A 21,420-nucleotide genomic window follows, 5' to 3' on the forward strand; every position below is an offset into this window, starting at 1 on the left:
CTCCATGTACAAAAACAGCGTGATGTGATGTGATTACGTCATGCTGCTCGTACGCCTACCCGCCACATGCCCACCTCTCTCCTTTTATGCCATGCCAACGCCAGCCACTGATGAGGATCAGCATGCAGCCAGTGTTCCTCTTAGGAAGACAAATTCAATACTGGCAGGCGGTCGGCAGCAACATTGACACGTCACTTGTTTTTCCAGCAGCAGCAATACTAGTCTGCGACTGTCAGTGTCAGTGAGTGACTGACTAGTAAGTAAGCTGCTGCAGCTTGCAGGGGAAAGAGAGGGGGAGCCCGACCAGGCTGAGGAGGAGCAATGTAATTGCAGTGAGTGCCATCCGGGGTGTTTGTTTGGAGCACACCACAACATCTGACAATGTATCTGCTTTATTAGGATTGGTACAAGGGTGGATATTTTATATTGCATTGACCGTCAATAGATGGTGCTAGACACGCCCAAAAGGCTGTACTAGACACACCCCTCTGACGGTGCACCCCCTAATAAAATGGTCTGCGCACGCCTATGATTGCAGGGTGACATGCGGTGCTGCTCATCATTCCAGGCTCTTTCACAGACTTCTCAGTCCCATTTCTGCATCGCAACCTGCAGGTGAGGTGGCTACACAGTGCACTGTCTGCATTTGGGGGGTAATTCCAAGTTGATCGCAGCAGGAATTTGGTTAGCAGTTGGGCAAAACCATGTGCACCGCAGGGGAGGCAGATTTAACATGTGCAGAGAGAGTTAGATTTGGGTGGGGTGTGTTCAATCTGCAATCTAATTTGCAGTGTAAAAATAAAGCAGCCAGTATTTACCCTGCACAGAAATAAAATACCCCACCCAAATTTAACTCTTTCTGCACATGTATATCTGCCTCCCCTGCAGTGCACATGGTTTTGCCCAACTGCTAAAAAATTTCCTGCCGCGATCAACTTGGAATTACCCCCTTGATAAGGAAAGAGGGGGAGAGCAGCAGTCTTTGGGGGCGGGTGCTGAGATGAGCAGCAGGCATGCACACTATCTGGGGTGGATGAGCAGCAGCATGCACACAGATGGTAGACGGGATAGAACAGAAGACATTGAAAAGAGTAGGGGAAGGAGGGTGAGAGCAGCAGGAATCCACACAGACTATGGAGATGGGGAGAAGAGAGCAGCCATGCAACAGACTGGGGTTGGGGGAGAGCAGCAGTATGCTTTTCACCTCAAGGCCGGTTAGGGGGAAGGGGCAGTAGGCAGAACTTTTGCCTAGGGTGCCGAGAAACCTTGCACCGGCCCTGTATACTGGTCAGAAAATGATATTGCAGCTAAAACAGCTCAGTAGGAAATGTATATTTCTGTGTCCTCTTTATGTGAGTGTAGGGATGATTAATGTAAAGATCAGAGTCTCCACTATATACAGGAAACACTAAACAAGATCTGCGTCCATCTCCTCACATTCTGAAGGCCGCCCAGCACAGTGCAAGGCCACCCAGCATGTGTGTGGAGCCGTCTCACGATGCATCCGCAATGTAATTGCGGACACATTGAATTAAGGTTGACCCCTGGCAATGCAGCCTGGCTGCGCTATCAGGCGGCCCGCCGCCATTCTTTTACTCAGAGCGGCTGCATGTGATATCCTGCAGCCACCTCGAAAATGCTTCAGGCATGAACCTGTTCAGCCCGTCTTGCCTTGTTGCCACCCCCTGAATGCCCACCGCTGTCAATCATCTTGCGGCCGCATCCTTCCAGGAGGAGGGACGCACACGCACACTGTGGCCAGTGTGCGTGCACAGATCAGATGGATACGTCCGCTGCATCCAGACGCGCGGCTGTGTCCATCTCTGTGTTCTGTGTCTCCTGTTTCTGGGCAGATCTAACAGAAAATGTTCATAATTAAATATCATCAGTTACACTACAGGGGGATAATGAGAAAAAAATGACAATTAACCATCCTACTAAAAAATAAATGAACTGTCAATAGTGTTAACTGTTATGATGATGATGATGATGATGATAATGATAATAATAATACTCAATGCTCCTCAGAATGCATCTCATCTTGAGGCCTTGTATACTATATACAAGTGTTTGTGACTCAGCATTTGTCAGGTCACTAGCTAGTGTGGCCACAACATAGCCTCAGCTTTGTGAGTCTCTCCAGCTGTATACTTCAATGTTCCTTACAGCCTCAAGCCACCCCCCCCCCCCCCCCCATGTCTCTGCAGCCTCAATCCCAAGTTCTGAAATGTGTCTTCCTCCACCTTCACATCTCTGCCTCTCCATACCGTACATCTGTCTCTCATTGCTGTCCTTCCTTTTCCTCTTCACCATCCCCCTGTATGTCTGGCTTCCATCCCTGACCCCTCCTTCCAGTCTCTTTCACCTTTGTCACCATCCACTCTTTACCTCTCTGTTTGGGGGAAAGGGTTGCAAGTGCATAAGAGGGGATGGGAAGGGGGTTGAGAATCACGTGTGTGTGTGGGAGGGGGGGGGAGGAGGCTCAAGTGGGAGTGCTGTCAGCTCCAGAAGCTTAAGGTGCTCTCTGGGTAGAGAAATTAGGTTATGGCTGTGTCTAGAATACAGCCAGTGAAAGCTGAGAGGGGATGGATGGGACAACGCCTCCCTACAGCTCTCTATTGTGCTAGAAATTATGCTTATATAGTGTGTAATTGGTTCTCAAATTCGACCCTCTAGTCACCAACCAGTTCATATAGTCGGGACCTGCAAATTAGGGATTTCTAACAGTTCCCCAATTCCTCAATTGATCACTGATCGGGAGGACCAATTGGTTGGGTTCAGGTCAGGTCAGGGAATCAGGAAAATGGCAGTCAGATGTACAGTATGGAGGCCTTTAGTCTGCTTGTTTCATTTCAAAAGTGTCAATAAGATTGAAAGCTAACATATAGTTTCTTATGGTTATGCACTAGCACTCACCTGGGTGTCTAGTAGATGTAGATGTCATAAGGATCACTAAGGCTGGGTATACTCTATGCCAGTGGTCTCCAACCTTAATTGGGGTGTGTGGTACTCAGGGTCGGACTGGGGAATGTAGGGCTCACCTGGGAAATACAGTCGTAGAGGCCCTTGTTTAGGGGTGTGGCCAGTCTCTAGAGGTGGTGTGCCCAGCCGCCACATTGGTTTGCCTAACCATTTTGCATGGGTTGGTCCCCTAGATAAATATAAACAGTAAATACTGTAGTGCATGCATGATAATGTACTAGATTAGTAACAGCTTAGTCTGGAACCTGATCCCTAGCGGAGGGGGTGGGTCCCCAGGCAGTTGGGCCCACCAGTGATTTCCCCCTTACCCCTGTGGGCCAGTACAACCCTGGTGGTACTTGAGAAAAATTAAACCTCTGAAAGAGCTACTAAAATTTTTGAAAAATTAAAAACTGGCTAATAACGGAATGTTCCTTCTGCTGCTGCCTCTTGCTTGCATGTTGGATAGGGCAGGTAATCCCTATGTGCGGGTCCTGCTGTGCGAAAGGTGTGTATAGAATGCTCACAGTAGTAGTACCATACATAATGCACACAGTAGTGCCATACATAATGCACACAGTAGTGCCATACATATTGCCCTGGGCCAGCTCAAGAACTACTTGAACCCTAATGATATTTCTTGAAGTTCCTCTCCTTCATTCCCAACCCCCCTTCACACCTTTGGCGCACGCACTCCTGTGAAAGTGAGTGTGGCCTTGCAACTATATATTAGTTACACATAATGCCCACAGTAGTGCTTGTTACAAGTGATGCCCCCAGCATACTGCCAGATACACATGATGTCTCCAGCATAGTGCCAGGCACATGTAATGCCCCAACAGTGCCAGTTACACGTAATGCCCCCCACAGTGCCAGTTACACATAATGTCCCCACCAGTGCCAAATACACTGCCTACAACAGTGCCAGATACAATGCCCCACACACTGCCAGATACAATGCCCCTAGCAGTGCCAGATACAATGCCCCCACCAGTGTCAGATATAATGCCCCCAGCAGTGCCAGATACAATGCCCCCAACAGTGCTCACCACTGCTGGATTCTTCTTTCTCTTCTACCTCCACCGGTGCTGCTCCTGTATGAGGGACGGAAGGGGAGGGGTACGCAGCGCGCGCCTCTCCTGTGAAGTCTGGTGAGTGGTAACAGAGTCTCCGGTGGCCAGGTTTGTGATCACTGCTCTATGTGATATATCTTACAATATATAATCTCAATGCGCATTAGAACGATATATCATGCACAAAATATAGTAAGTACCAGCAATCCATTGTTCCCACCAGTCATTCATTGAATTGTTTCATCTGATGTGAAACATAGAAACATAGAATTTGACCGCAGATAAGTACCACTTGGCCCATCTAGTCTGCCCCTTTTTTATCCTTTAGGTAATCTCAACCATTTTTGAACCTTAATTCTTTGTAAGGATATTCATATAAGCAAATATAGTGGTGGATGCTCAATTAGCTTAGTGATATCATTCAGGTGCTTGAAAGGGAGGGGTATTTATGGCCAAGAAAAAAAAACACATTTTGTTTCCCCCAGCACCCTGAATGATAGCAGTGACCAAATTTAAATCCCATACAATATCTTAGAATTCAGAGATCTCGGTTACATATATCTGTGCAAATGTATGTGTAAGCCCCCAAGCCACATCAAAGCCTCTCTGTATATATATTGGGGGGACATAGCGCTATACCTAGGTGCAGGGAGTGGCACCCCAAAAAAATCAGAATAAACCAGACAAGCCCAGTGCAGCATACCAGTGAAAAAACTATAATGTTAATAGATTAGTGTTTAAGAATCCGAAGCTATCCCAAGCATGTTTAAATTGCTCAACAGTCTTAGGGGTATATGCAATAGCGGGCGAATCGCGGCATTAGATCCGCCTCTGTATGATTCGCCCGCTATCGCCAGCCGCAGCCCTGTCGCCGGGACCCTGGTTTCACTATATTCAATGTAAAACTGATTCGCCCCTCCCGCAGGCGGATTCCGGCCAATCGGCGAGCAGTGGGCGTAGTGAATTCGCCTTCCTGCCCAATGGCTGGAACGGTAAAATCAGGGAAAAAAATGGCGTGGGGTCCCCCCTCCAAAGCATAACCAGCCTCGGGCTCATCGAGCTGGTCCTGGTTCTAAAAATGCGGGGAAAAATTGACAGGGGATCCCCCGTATTTTTAAAACCAGCACCGGGCTCTGCGCCTGATGCTGGTGCCAAAAATACGGGGGACAAAACGAGTAGGGGTCCCCCGTATTTTTAACACCAGCATCGGGCTCCACTAGCTGGACAGATAATGCCACAGCCGGGGGTCACTTTTATACAGTGCCCTGCGGCCGTGGCATCAAATATCCAACTAGTCACCCCTGGCCGGGGTACCCTGGGGGAGTGGGGACCCCTTCAATCAAGGGGTCCCCCCCCCCCCAGCCACCCAAGGGCCAGGGGTGAAGCCCGAGGCTGTCCCCCCCCATCCAATGGGCTGCGGATGGGAGGGCTGATAGCCTTTGTGTAAAAAAAAGATATTGTTTTTTCCATTAGTACTACAAGTCCCAGCAAGCCTCCCCCGCAAGCTGGTACTTGGAGAACCACAAGTACCAGCATGCGGGAGAAAAACGGGCCCGCTGGTACCTGTAGTACTACTGGGAAAAAAATACCCAAATAAAAACAGGACACACACACCTTGATAGTACAACTTTATTTCATACGCCGACACACACATACTTACCTGTGTTGACACGCCGACTGCAACGATCTCCGACGATCCGAGGGTACCTGTCAAAAAAATTATACTCACCTTCCAGCGTCCAGAGGTCCAGAGGTAAATCCACGTACTTTGTTAAAAAAACAAACCGAACACGAGCCATACCGGACTAATGAAAGGGGTCCAATGTTTTCACATCAGACCCCTTCCCACGAATGCAGGGACATCACGTGACTCCTGTCACTGATGTCCCTTCAGCCAATCAGGAAGCGCTACTGCCGTGGCGCTCATCTGATTGGCTGGACGCCGTCTGTACTCTGACAGCGCCTTGCAAAGCCGCTCCATTACTTTCAATGGTGGGAACTTAGCGGCTAGCGGTGGGGTCACCCGCCGGTCACCGCTGACCGGCGGGTGACCTCACCGCTAGCCGCTAAGTTCCCACCATTGAATATAATGGAGGGAGCTGTGCGATGCGCTGTCACAGCGATCAGCCAATCAGGTGAGCGCAACGAATTTGCGCTTCCTGATTGGCTTAGAGACCTGTCAGTGACAACTGTCACTGACAGATCTTAATCGTGGAAAGGTGTCCCATGTGTCAGCATGGGACACCTTTCAGTCCGTTATGGAGCGGGTAAATGCGGTTTGTTTTTTTGCCAAGTACGTGGATTTATCTCTGGAGCCTGTTGAGGTGAGTATATTGATCTTTTATTTTCAGGTACCCCGGGATTCTACATGGAGAAGAGGACCGATGTCGGCGTGTGAACATAGGTAAGTATGTGTGTGTCGGCAGTGTGTAATAAAGTTTTACTGTCGACGGTGTCTGTGTCCTGTTTTTATTTGGGTATTTTTTTTTCAGTAGTACTACAGGTACCAGCGGGCCCGTTTTTCTCCCGCATGCTGGTACTTGTGGTTCTCCAAGTACCAGCTTGCGGGGGAGGCTTGCTGGGACTTGTAGTACTAATGGAAAAAACAATATCTTTTTTTTTACACAAAGGCTATCAGCCCTCCCATCCGCAGCCCATTGGATGGGGGGGGACAGCCTCGGGCTTCACCCCTGGCCCTTGGGTGGCTGGGGGGGGGGGGACCCCTTGATTGAAGGGGTCCCCACTCCCCCAGGGTACCCCGGCCAGGGGTGACTAGTTGGATATTTGATGCCACGGCCGCAGGGCACTGTATAAAAGTGACCCCCGGCTGTGGCATTATCTGTCCAGCTAGTGGAGCCCGATGCTGGTGTTAAAAATACGGGGGACCCCTACTCGTTTTGTCCCCCGTATTTTTGGCACCAGCATCAGGCGCAGAGCCCGGTGCTGGTTTTAAAAATACGGGGGATCCCCTGTCAATTTTTTCCCTGTATTTTTAGAACCAGGACCAGCTCAATGAGCCCGAGGCTGGTTATGCTTTGGAGGGGGGACCCCACGCCATTTTTTTTCCTGATTTTACCGTTCCAGCAATTAAAAAAAAAAAATAAAAAAAAAATATTTTAAAAAATATATAAATAATATTTGTGCCTCCCCAAAAAAAAAAAAAAAAACCTAATCCCTTCTAATATAAATAGATCTACTATTCCAAAAAAAAAAAACACCAAAAAAACCATGTTTAAAATTTTTTTATTTGTTTTCACCCTCCAAAGTGTGGCGGATGGAAAATCGCGAATTTGCTGTCTAAAAGCACTGCAGGCGAATTTCCAAACTTGAATTGAATATGCTGGAGGCGAATTGCAGCATCTGTACCATTGCAGAAAAGGCGAATTCGGAAAAACGCGAATTGAGAAAAGGCGAATTTTGACGGGCCGTTTTTTTGCGAAAAATGACTGCACTGCATAGGCGAATTGATTTTTGGAGGCGAAAACGGCCCGGAATTCGCCTTTTTTGCCGATTCGCCCGCTATTGCATATACCCCTTAGCCTCTACCACCTCTGATGGGAGGCTATTCCACTTGTCCACTACCCTTTCTGTGAAGTAAGTTTTCCTTAAATTTCCCCTGAACCTGCCTCCCTCCAGTTTCAGTGTATGTCCTCGAGTTCTAATACTCTTCTTCCTTCGAAGAATGTTTCCCTCCTGAACTTTGTTAAAACCCTTGGTATATTTGAAAGTTTCTATCATGTCCCCCCTTTCCCTTCTCTCCTCCAAACTATACATGTTAAGATCTTTTAGCCTTTCCGGTTAAGTTATGTGATGTAGGCCATGCTCCATTTTAGTTGCCCTTCTTTGTACACTCTCTAAAGTATTTATATCCTTCTGGAGATATGGTCTCCAGAACTGGACACAGTATTCCAGATGAGGCCGTACCAATGACCTATACAGTGGCATTATTACTTATTTTTTCCTGCTACTGATTCCTCTCCCTATGCAACCAAGCATCTGACTTGCCTTTCTCATTGCTTTGTGGCATTGCTTTCCTGCTCTTAAGTCACTTGAAATAGTGACTCCTAATGTGCTGTACATTATATGGGATGATTCCACAGATGAGTCATGACACAATTTATTTTACATGCAGTATGTATTATGAGACACCATGGCATCGTACGATATACTCTATTATGTGTACGGCAGTGCAATGCATTGTTACATCACATCACATCACATCGTCGATGGGACACACCAACGAATTGTGTGTACCCAGATTAACTCATCTTGGATCCTCCACATTGCTTAAGAAACTAACAATTGATCCTGTCAGTTAAATAATTTTATACCTACCCCCGTCTCTTTGCCACTGTAACAAAGTCTCTGGAAAGCTCCCTCTTATCCTCCTTGCTTGATGACCTCCAATCCAGCAGTATTGATTGGGCGCCATCTGCTGTTACCATCATGGAGCATTCATCGCCTGGTAAAATCTGCAATATGTAGTCTATACATATCTAACGCCATCTTAAGATGACACCAGTTACCAGGGTGAAGCTCTGGAATGATTCACATTTCAGTAAATTTCAGAATATAGCTACCCCCATAGAAACCTATGGGGGCTGCTATTGCAATCAATATTATGGAACCCCTGTAATATAACCAAAGGATACTTACATTCTCAGGGGATTTCCTGCATTATTTGTTTAATAAATATACTTAACTCCTAAATTAATAAGTTCATTTAATAAAAGTATATTCAATTGGAATGAAGGTATATGAATAATATGTGGACATGTCGGGGTTACACCGTCTAGAGTGCACAAGTAGTTGCTATGGGCAACTTCACCTGTTCTTTAAAGAAAAATTGTGTATATCCTTTCTTTTCTTTGTATATGTCTACTTTGCTGCGTCTTTTCTGGATTATTTTGAAAGAAGATAAGATAAAAACACAAGTTTGGGTTGACTTTACTCAATTAAAAAGAATAACGTTATATTACCGCATTAGGGGCCAGATGTAATGGAGTGCAAGAGCTCCAAGATTCCGACCAAATTGCTGTCAAGATGGTCCTGAAAGGCCTCTCCTAACAGTATTTACTATATATATTTATCAAGGGGCTCTGCCCATACACTATCTAATGGTTAGGCAAGTCAATATGGCGGCTTGCCACACTCCCTTTGGAGACTGGACACAACCTTAAACATGGACCCCTACCACTGCATTCCCCTTGTAGGCCCTTCATGCCCCAGTCCGACACAGCTCATAGCTCCTTAGTCGGATCACTCAAAGAGACATTTCAAGGGAGGAGTATCAATTTGTGCTATGTCCTGAACCAGGCTGAGTATAGAGCAGAGTGCCGAAGAACCAATAAAGCAGGGGTGGGGAACCTTTGGCCCTGCAGCTGTTGTTGAACTACACATACCAGCATGCCTTGCTAAAGTTTTGCTATTTGGCCATGCTAAAACAGTTGCAGGGCATGCTGGGATGTGTAGTTCAAACACAGCTGGAGGGCCAAAGGTTCCCCATCCCTGCAATAAAGGTATAGGGTATTCAAGTGGATCTGTCAATGGCATCTACCAGTAAGTATATCACCATTTCTAATGTAATATATACTTCTTGTAGACTTCAGGCAGAAAAAGGCTAACTATAGATTCAAAAGGGAACCATTATATAGTGCATTCTAATACGTTTTGCCAGAGACATAGGGAAGATAATTCATTGTACTGAATGATTGCATAATTAGCTGTGGCTGATTTTTCTAAAACATATGAATCATTTGGAAAAAATATTTTTAGGAAGCTTCCTTATGAATGACAGTGGTGCAATAAAAATATTATATATAACTCTGGATCATGACATACAAACAGCAGCAGGTTATTATGTGTAAGCACAGAAATTCCCTGTTATACCTATCAATATTAGGCACACAGATAATGAATGTTTGGGGCTCCAGATTAGTGTAACATGTCTCTGCCTGTGGGAATGCCTGAGGAATCTTTGCAGAGTCTGACTTCCTTGCTGTGAAGCTGGGTACACACTTGTCCAATCCTCAGCAGATCAGACTGTTTATATGGTCTTACTGCAGACCTGTTTGCAGATTCTACAGCCAATCCTCACTACACACTGTAAATATACTAATAAATATAAAAAATATACTAATAAATACAGAGCCGGCCTTAGGCATAGGCAAACTAGGCAAATGCCTAGGGCATTTGGTATGCTTAGGGGCACCAGCAGCTTCTGCTGATTAAAATGATATGCGGCATGCCTATATTCTGTGTGTGACTGCGGCTTTATCTGCATACAAAATGCTACGTTGCAGTGTATTCCTGGAAATCACTGTAATGTAGCATTTCATATGCAGATACAGCCGCAGTCGCACACAGAATATAGGCATGCTGTATATCATTTTAATCAACAGAAGCTGCTTGTGCATCCTAGCCACATAGTAATGCAAATAATATGATGCATTTTCATAAACAAAAGGCGCCCGACGTTAGCAGAGCTGCCAGCTGACTCATGGCAGGAATCTCCTGCAGAATTAGTGGCGGTGCTAGGGGGCACCAGCCAAAATCTTGCCTAGGGCATCATATTGGTTAGGGCCGGCTCTGAATAAATACTCTTAACTCCTATACCAATAAGTTTATTTAATAAAATTCTAATGTATGTCTGATGGTCATGGATTCTATAAGGAAATATTACTAGAGCAGAGAATTGAACAAGTGACCATAGCAACCATTTAGCTTTTAGATAGCAATTATGAAGTGCATTATATTAAATGATAAATAGAAGCGGATTGGTTGCTTCTCCACTCTTTAGAAGGTTTGATACACTTCCCCCTAAGTATCTGATATAAGAAGTGGGATGAGGATCAGTAGTGATTTTGCAGTACAGGTTATGGAAGGTATGACGTGCTATGAAAGGCAAAAACAGGTTATGGAAGGCATGAACGGGTTATGGAAGGCAGAAATTAGTTATGAAAGGCATGAAGGGGTTATGGAAGGCATGAGCGGGTTATGGAAGGGAATTGGAGGTTATGGAGAGCATGAAGCGGTTATGGAGGGCATGAGCAGGTTATGAAAGAGGAGAGCAGGTTATGGAGGGCATGAAAGGGTTATGGAGGGCATGAATTGGTTATGGAAGGCATGAGCAGGTTTTGGAAGGGAAGAGCAGGTTATGGAAGGCATGAAGGGGTTTTGGAAGGCATGAGTGGGTTATGGAAGGCAAGAAGGGGTTATGGAAGGCATGAGCAGGTTTTGGAAGGGAAGAGCAGGTTATGGAAGGCATGAAGGGGTTTTGGAAGGCATGAGTGGGTTATGGAAGGCAAGAAGGGGTTATGGAAGGCATGAGTGGGTTATAGAAGAGAAGAGCAAGTAATGAATGGTATGAAGGGGTTATGTAAGGCATTAATTGGTTATGGAAGGCATGAGTGAGTTATGGAAGGTATTTGATTTTATTGCTATTTACAGTACTAGTCAAACGTTTTAGAACACTCACATTTTTTTCAGTTTTTATTGACATTTATGCAGTTTGATGTCTCAATATACTCTGAAATTAAAACATAAAGCAATAAATGGGATGTGGTAAAGATGCCAGCTTTTGAGATCCCGGAAGTTGAAATACTAATGCTGGAATCCCAACACCCATTGGAATCCCAATGCCGGAAGTCCAAAAGGGGCAGGAGACAGATGCCGGAATCCTGACAGCCAGCATCCCGGCCAAAAGAACAGCTGGCGGGTTAGGGAATTGGGGTGGTGTAGGTTAGGGTTAGGCTGCGGAGAGGGGGGTTAGCATTAGGCACCCCCAGGGGGGTTAGGCTGCAGGGGAGGCATGGTGAGGTTTAGTCAGTGATGATGGGGGGTTAGGTTTAGGCTATATGTCTGGGTCATGATCTCCCTGTAGGATAAACCCTTAACCAACTAGGCATAGACCTAATGGCAGGGATGTTTTAAGAGAGAAAAATGCCAGTGTGTGGACTCCGTGAAGGCCCCTCTCTGGTAGCACAATAGGCTCTAGCTTTGTTGCAGCACCTATTGTGCATGTGCAGGTCTCTGGCAACCCTGCACCCATTATAAATATGCCAATGTCTGCCCTGGGTTCCAGCAATAGAGCCCCAGACCATTATGATTCCTCATACATGATTGACAGTTTAAGTAACAGTTTATTTACTAATCAGCGACTTACTTGTTTAAGCTCATAATTTAAAAGGGCAATACTTTTAATACCAAAATATGGGGTCTATAATTATTGAAAGCATTGCCCTTTTAAAGTTTGGGCTTAAACACACTGTGGAATCATCCTTTCGCCTACTCAGTTCTGCAAGAAAACCCTGCACGACGAACCAAAGATTTTTTTTTTAAATTATTCATCAGTCTATAACAAGTTCTTCCCATCTTCAGTAGTCCACTGTGCCTCATGGCCCAGGACAGCCTCTTTTTCATTGCTGCAGAACTTCAGTTCTTTACCCATTGCTTGTTCCCTGAAAAGGGTATGTTATTATTAGAGATGAGCGGGTTCGGTTCCTCGGGATCCGAACCCCCCCGAACTTCACCTATTTTACACGGGTCCGAGGCAGCCTCGGATCCTCCCGCCTTTCTCGGTTAACCAGAACGCGCCCGAACGTCATCATCCCGCTGTCAGATTCTCACAAGATTCATATTCTTTGTAAGGAGCCGCGCGTCGCCGCCATTTTCACTCGTGCTTTGGAGATTGAACGGAGAGGACGTGGCTGCGTTCTCTCCCTGAAAAGCTCTGTAATCTGTGCTCAGTGTGCTGCAAATATCTGTGCTCAGTGTGCTGCAAATAATCTGTGCTCAGTGTGCTGAAAATATCTACGTTCTCTGCCTGAAAACGCTCCATATCTGTGCTCAGTGTGCAGCAAATATCTGTGCTCAGTGTGCTTCAAATATCTGATCAGTGTGCTGCATTGTGGGGACTGGGGACCACCAGTATAATAATTATAGCAGTACAGTACAGTAGGCCATTGCTGTATCTTGCAGCTCTGTATCACTGCAAGTATCCATTCCATATCTGTGCAGCATTTTTGTGAGCAGTATATATAGTATTACAGTGCAGCATTTTGGTGACCCAACAGTATATAGTTGTGTACAGTAGGCCATTGCTGTATCTTGCAGCGCTGCGTCACTGCACGTATCCATTCCATATCTGTGCGGCATTTTTGTGAGCAGTATATATACTAGTATTACAGTGCAGCATTTTGGTGACCCAACAGTATATAGTTGTGTACAGTAGGCCATTGCTGTATCTTGCAGCTCTGTGTCACTGCATGTATCCATTCCATATCTGTGCAGCATTTTTGTGAGCAGTATATATAGTATTACAGTGCAGCATTTTGGTGACCAACAGTATACATATATAGTACAGTACAGTAGGCCATTGCTATTGATATATTACTGGCATATAATTCCACACATAAAAAAATGGAGAACAAAAATGTGGAGGGTAAAATAGGGAAAGATCAAGATCCACTTCCACCTTGTGCTGAAGCTGCTGCCACTAGTCATGGCCGAGATGATGAAATGCCATCAACGTCGTCTGCCAAGGCCGATGCCCAATGTCATAGTAGAGAGCATGTAAAATCCAAAAAACAAAAGTTCAGTAAAATGACCCAAAAATCTAAATTAAAAGCGTCTGAGGAGAAGTGTAAACTTGCCAATATGCCATTTACGACACGGAGTGGCAAGGAACGACATAGGGCCTGGCCTATGTTCATGGCTAGTGGTTCAGCTTCACATGAGGATGGAAGCACTCATCCTCCCGCTAGAAAAATGAAAAGACTTAAGCTGGCAAAAGCACAGCAAAGAACTGTGCGTTCTTCTAAATCACAAATCCCCAAGGAGAGTCCAATTGTGTCGGTTTGCGATGCCTGACCTTCCCAACACTGGACGGGAAGAGGTGGCGCCTTCCACCATTTGCATGCCCCCTGCAAGTGCTGGAAGGAGCACCCGCAGTCCAGTTCCTGATAGTCAAAATGAAGATGTCACTGTTGAAGTACACCAGGATGAGGATATGGGTGTTGCTGGCGCTGAGGAGGAAATTGACAAGGAGGATTCTGATGGTGAGGTGGTTTGTTTAAGTCAGGCACCCGGGGAGACACCTGTTGTCCGTGGGAGGAATATAGCCATTGACATGCCTGGTCAAATTACAAAAAAAATCACGTCTTCGGTGTGGAATTATTTTAACAGAAATGCGGACAACAGGTGTCAAGCCGTGTGTTGCCTTTGTCAAGCTGTAATAAGTAGGGGTAAGGACGTTAACCACCTAGGAACATCCTCCCTTATACGTCACCTGGAGCGCATTCATCAGAAGTCATTGACAAGTTCAAAAACTTTGGGTGACAGCGGAAGCAGTCCACTGTCAACTAAATCCCTTCCTCTTGTAACCAAGCTCCTGCAAACCACACCACCAACTCCCTCAGTGTCAATTTCCTCATTAGACAGGAAAACCAATAGTCCTGCAGGCCATGTCACTGGCAAGTCTGACGAGTCCTCTCCTGCCTGGGATTCCTCCGATGCATCCTTGAGTGTAACACCTACTGCTTCTGGCACTGCTGTTGTTGCTGCTGGGAGTCGATCGTCATCCCAGAGGGGAAGTAGGAAGACCACTTGTACTACTTCCAGTAAGCAATTGACTGTCCAACAGTCCTTTGCGAGGAAGATGAAATATCCCAGCAGTCATCCTGCTGCAAAGCGGATAACTCAGGTCTTGGCAGCTGCGTTGGTGTTAGACGTGTGTCCGGTATCCACCGTTAATTCACAGGGAATTAGAGAATTGCTTGAGGTACTGTGTCCCCGGTACCAAATACCATCTAGGTTCCATTTCTCTAGGCAGGCGATACCAAGAATGTACACAGACGTCAAAAAAAGAGTCACCAGTGTCCTAAAAAATGCAGTTGTACCCAATGTCCACTTAACCACGGACATGTGGACAAGTGGAGCAGGGCAGACTCAGGACTATATGACTGTGACAGCCCACTGGGTAGATGTATTGCCTCCCGCAGCAAGAACAGCAGCGGCGGCACCAGTAGCAGCATCTCGCAAACGCCAAATCGTTCCTAGGCAGGCTACGCTTTGTATCACCCTTTTCATAAGAGGCACACAGCTGACAACCTCTTACGGAAACTGAGGAACATCATCGCAGAATGGCTTACCCCAGTTGGACTTTCCTGGGGATTTGTGACAACGCCACCAATATTGTGCGTGCATTACATGTGGGCAAATTCCAGCACGTCCCATGTTTTGCACATACATTGAACTTGGTGGTGCAGAATTTTTTGAAAAAATGACAGGGGCGTGCAATAGATGCTGTCGGTGGCCCGAAGAATTGCGGGCCACTTTCGGCATTCAGCCACCGCGTGCCAAAGACTGGAGCACCAGCAAACACTCCTGAACCTGCCCCGCCATCAGCTGAAGCAAGAGGTGGTAACGAGGTGGAATTCAACCCTCTATATGCTTCAGAGGATGGAGGAGCAGCGCAAAAGGCCATTCAAGCCTATACATCTACCTACGATATAGGCAAAGGAGGGGGAATGCACCTGACTCAAGCGCAGTGGAGAATGATTTCAACGTTGTGCAAGGTTCTGCAACCCTTTGAACTTGCCACACGTGAAGTCAGTTCAGACACTGCCAACCTGAGTCTGGTCATTCCCCTCATCAGGCTTTTGCAGAAGAAACTGGAGAGATTGAAGGAGGAGCTGAAACGGAGCGATTCCGCTAGGCATGTGGGACTTGTGGATGGGGCCCTTAATTCGCTTAACAAGGATTAACGGGTGGTCAATCTGTTGAAATCAGAGCACTACATTTTGGCCACCGTGCTCGATCCTAGATTTAAAGCCTACGTTGTATCTCTCTTTCCAGCAGACACAAGTCTGCAGATGTTCAAAGACCTGCTGGTGAGACACTTGTCAAGTCAAGCGGAATGTGACCCGTCAACAGCTCCTCCTTCACATTCTCCCGCAACTGGGGCTGCGAGGAAAAGGCTAAGAATTCCGAGCCCACCCGCTGGCGGTGATACAGGGCAGTCTGGAGCGAGTGCTGACATCTGGTCCGGACTGTAGGACCTGCCAACGATTACTGACATGTCGTCTACTGTCACTGCATATGATTCTGTCACCATTGAAAGAATGGTGGAGGATTATATGAGTGACCGCATCCAAGTAGGCACGTCAGACAGTCCGTACGTATACTGGCAGGAAAAAGAGGCAATTTGGAGGCCCTTGCACAAACTGGCTTTATTTTACCTAAGTTGCCCCCCCCCCCCCTCCAGTGTGTACTCCGATAAAGTGTTTAGTGCAGCCGGTCACCTTGTCAGCAATCGGCGTACGAGGTTACTTCCAGAAAATGTGGAGCAGATGATGTTCATCAAAATGAATTATAATCAATTCCTCCGTGGAGACATTCACCAGCAATTGCCTCCAGAAAGTACACAGGGACCTGAGATGGTGGATTCCAGTGGGGACGAATTAATAATCTGTGAGGAGAGGGATGTACACAGTGAAAGGGGTGAGGAATCGGACGATGAGGAGGAGGTGGACATCTTGCCTCTGTAGAGCCAGTTTGTGCAAGGAGAGATTGATTGCTTCTTTTTTGGTGGGGGCCCAAACCAACCAGTCATTTCAGCCACAGTCGTGTGGCAGACCCTGTCACTGAAATGATGGGTTTGTTAAAGTGTGCATGTCCTGTTTATACAACATAAGGGTGGGTGGGAGGGCCCAAGGACAATTCCATCTTGCACCTCTTTTTTCTTTAATTTATCTTTTCATCATGTGATGTTTGGGGACAATTTTTTTAAGTGCCATCCTGTCTGACACTGCAGTGCCACTCCTAAATGGGCCAGGTGTTTGTGTCGGCCACTTGGGTCGCTTAGCTTAGTCATCCAGCGACCTCGGTGCAAATTTTAGGACTAAAAATAATATTGTGAGGTGTGAGGTGTTCAGAATAGACTGGAAGTGAGTGGAAATTATGGTTACTGAGGTTAATAATACTATGGGATCAAAATTACCCCCAAATTCTATGATTTAAGCTGTTTTTGAGGGTTTTTTGAAAAAAAACACCTGAATCCAAAACACACCCGAATCCGCCAAAAATTTTTCAGGGAGGTTTTGCCAAAACGCGTCCGAATCCAAAACACGGCCGCGGAACCAAATCCAAAACCGAAACACAAAACCCGAAAAATGTCCGGTGCACATCTCTAGTTATTATTCATTTTTGCTAACCTAAACTTTACTCTTTAGCAGTTTAAATGGTACTTCTTATCATTTCAGGCAATTCACTGGACTTGAATTTCTTACATTTCAATAAAAATGGGAAACTTGGAAGTGTTCTAAAACTGGGAGTGTAAATTATGTGGTCTAACCTGACAACAAAGGGGCTAATTCAGACTGGATTGCTGCAGCGGGCAACGGGCGCACTGCACGTGCGCACCCCGGGAGCACAAGTGAGATGCTAAAATCATCTCTGGACTGCGATCGCCTCTGCCTGATTGACAGGTAGATGCGGTCGCAGGGCGAGAGGGGGCGTTCCAATAGTGTTAGAATGTCATTGATGGGGCACGGCACGGACAATGCAGGCATATCCAGACCATTGAGAGGGAAGGCCACAGCGGCTGCGTAACGTCACATGCAGCCGCTGCGACCCGGGATGCGGCAGGTAACCCCCTGCCAGTGAGCAGGAGCTGTGCAGGCAGGGAGCTACTCGCTGAGTGCACAAAAGCACCGCCACCATGCGATGCTTTTGCACCCTTGCGGGACCCTTGTGGACAAAGCCAGACATGCGGGGCGGACTAGCCGCATGTCTGAGTAGATATCTGAGTAGTAAATTTAGCACATCTACGATCAGATCTGAATTACCCCCAATAAGCGGTTCTGAAAAGCTGCTGTATAGTAAATATTCCCCTGTGTGGGGAATCTGCCATGAGTTAGCCTATAGGTTCTCCCTCTAGCAATGTAAACAGTCTTGGAGAGATATGAAGTAGAGACAGCCAAGTTATCAATTACATTTCATGTGAATAATTTTACCTTTTTAATATGTGAAATATTTGAATGCTCTCAGACTACTGTAGAAATATACATTTATTTATTGGTATTGGACTGATTCAGAGGTGGATGCAAAGTGTGCACAGTAGCAGTTGTTGTGTAGTTGAGTGATTTTTGTTGTACTGCGCATGGATCTGAGTCGCACTGCCGAGTCCCTATGATCTTGCAATGGCAGTTGCAATGCCAATTAATACGCAGATTGATTAATTATTGAGCATTTGTGGCAGATCTCTGATGAGTGATGAGTTAATCTCAGAGTGCATATCCTAGACTGCATCTTTGTACACATTTGTAAAGGTTCCTGCGGCTTACTTGCAATGCAATCATTAGGTGCTCAGAATGTCCAATGTTGCAGCTGAAGTTATGTGTTTGTACGCAAGCTGCGGATCATGAAATCCCTGCTGCTGCGGATAGCAATATATAGTAACCTTCCTCTTGAGCTCTCCAACTCTGCTCCACCACTGCTTAAATCCCTCCACTGACTAACAATCTCCTCTAAACTTAAATTCAATCTCCTCACCCTCATCTTCTGAGCCACTTCACCAACTCCATCCACTTAACATATCTAACCACATTATGAGATATATCCCCTCTCGCCTTCCCCTTCTGCCTCTGGCCTATGCCTTTTCTCCCCCCGGTAACCTTCAAGACTTCTCTCGTTCTGCCCCAAACCACTTCTCAAATAATACCTCAGATCCCATCTATTCTCCATAGCCTGTTCCATTCCCACTTCATCTCCCTCCTCCAGTCCCACCAGAAGCTCTTGTCTCAATTGTACCGCTTGCTTCTAGACTGTAAGTACTCACTGGCAGGGCCCTCACACCCTCTGTATCACACCTGCATCTCCCCATCTGTTCTTTTTGCACACTGTTCATTCTATGTACAATCTCTATTAGTATGATGTTTATATGTTCTGTATGACGTGTACATGCCCTGTTACCTGTACATGTCTATGGTTTTACACACAGCCTGCATGGCATACGTTTGTATTTATTTACTGTATTTAACTGTATTTTGCTGGTCTGGCACTGTGAAACTAATGGGGGTTATTTAATTTGGTAACCCCAGAATTATTTAGGGTGATGCCACATAAAGGTCTTTTGCCATAAGACCCATGTTTTCTCCAGCAAAAGGATTTTAACTGATAATACAGCTTGTGTTCTAGACATAAAACTACTTTTTTAACCCCTGCAGACAGAACAGGTTTAATAGGGGGAGGAGAGTACAGCTAAGGATGGGACAGAGGAAGAGACCAGAGAAGGCCCAATAAGAGGGACCAGAGAAGACTATGGCCACTGACTGTGAAGGGAAATAAGATTGCTTCCCTCCAACTTTTCCCCCTTGCGGGTGGGACAGCAGGACAGTCCCCAACAAAGTGTGATTAATAAAGTAAACAGTAATTACCGCCTTTATAAACTGTACCCAAATTGGTATGTGAAACTGATTCTCTGTCATAAGTAAGACAATCTAATGAAGAAAATGGATACATGATCAATGTTATTTTACAAACACAATTTAATGCACAATATATGCAAATTATTTGTTTAATAGTAAATATAAAAGAAGTCAGCAGCTTTGATTAATAGTCTAAGCTGTAATACATATTTACATAATTCAACATCTGTACTTCATAATCATATGTGAATGCCTAACCAGGCAAATATAAATACACTAAAATATACATCTATTTAAATATACCAAATAAAATGGGTTTCATCAGATCTGTGTATTAAAAAAGCACAAAAAAATACCAAAATATATCAGGATGTGTGTGAGTGTTCAGGAGAAACATTATAGCCCATCATTTCCCATCCTTTTCCATAAATGGCCAATCACATACAGTACACTCAGAGTATTTATATGAGACTTGCATTCACCATCATGCAGGCCCTCAATCTCATTAATATGCCTAAACGCCGTGTAGCTTGTGGCCTATTTATAAGTTGTCAAACCTCACCAGTATCATCGGTCTGCTTCATTGGCGGCTTCTACCTTCTGGTAGGAGCGAGGCTGCCACTACCCATGCTATGCGCAGAAAGGAGGCAGTCAGCCCCAACCAGCCAGATCCCATGACCTGGCACATGTGCTCAGGAAGCTGTTGGACTCTGCATAAGCAAAACCACTGCTTCTATGGACTGTGTCAGCTGCAGCCCATAGAAGCTAGATAGGGCTGCTCAAAAGGCAGGGAGTGACTTCCTACTGGAAGAATGCTGTCTGGTAATCATAGCCCAGTCTGGCAGTCCCAGAGGCAGGAAACACCTCCCAATAGAACTGTCTGTAGTGTCTGTGACTGACAGGTAGGACCAGCGGTGCAAGTGGGCAGGTATGGGTGGGTACAGCGTGCCCTTAAGAATTTAGCCGTGGGTACGCCATACCCACTGCCGCCGGGCCGTCGCTCCCTCCCTCTGCTGCTGCTCACCGCGCTGCTGCTGCTTGAGGGGAGGAGAGTGCACTGTGTGCTCCTCTCCTGCCCCTCAGTGTCTACCTTCAATTCGCCGCCGGCCCGTGAGCCACTCAGAGCTCGTGGACCGGCAGCCAAGGCTCCTGATTGGCTGCCGGACCGCGAGCTTTGATTTGCTCATGGATCGGCACCTAATTGAATGTAGACTGAAGGTAGACAGCTGCCGGAGACTGGGGGGCAGGAGAGGCGCACGCTGCGCTCTCCTCCCCTAACACACAGGACAGCAGCAGCGCGGCAAGTAGCAGGGGAAGGGGGCGCACTGTGAGGACATGTGTACCTGGCACTGGGGATATATATGGCACTGTGGAGACATATGTATCTGGCATTGGGGGCATATCTGGCACTGGGGGCATCTCTGTATCTGGCACTGGGGGCATATCTGGCACTGGGGGGCTTTTCTGTATCTGGCACAGGGAGCATATCTGGCACTGGGGGCATCTCTGTATCTGGCACTGGGGGCATATCTGGCACTGTGGGATATATCTGTATCTGGCACTGGGGGCATACAGTATCTGGCACTGGGGGGACATGTGTATCTGGCACTAGGGGCATTTTTGTATCTGGCACTGGGGCATATCTGGCACTGTGGAGACATGTGTATCTGGCACTGGGGGCATTTCTGTATCTGGCACTGAGGGCATGTCTGGCACTGGAGGCATCTCTGTATCTGGCACTGGGGGCAATGTGTATCTGGCACTGTGGGGCAATGTGTATCTAGCACTGTGGGGCAATGTATATCTGGCACTGTGGGGCAATGTATATCTGGCACTGTGGGGCAATGTGTATCTGGCACTGTGGGGCAATGTGTATCTGGCACTGTGGGGCAATGTGTATTTGGCACTATTGGGGTCATAAGTGTATCTGCCCCCCCATATGTGTATCATGCCCCCAT

Source organism: Pseudophryne corroboree, chromosome 8 (assembly GCF_028390025.1).
Source record: "Pseudophryne corroboree isolate aPseCor3 chromosome 8, aPseCor3.hap2, whole genome shotgun sequence".
Taxonomy (NCBI): domain Eukaryota; kingdom Metazoa; phylum Chordata; class Amphibia; order Anura; family Myobatrachidae; genus Pseudophryne; species Pseudophryne corroboree.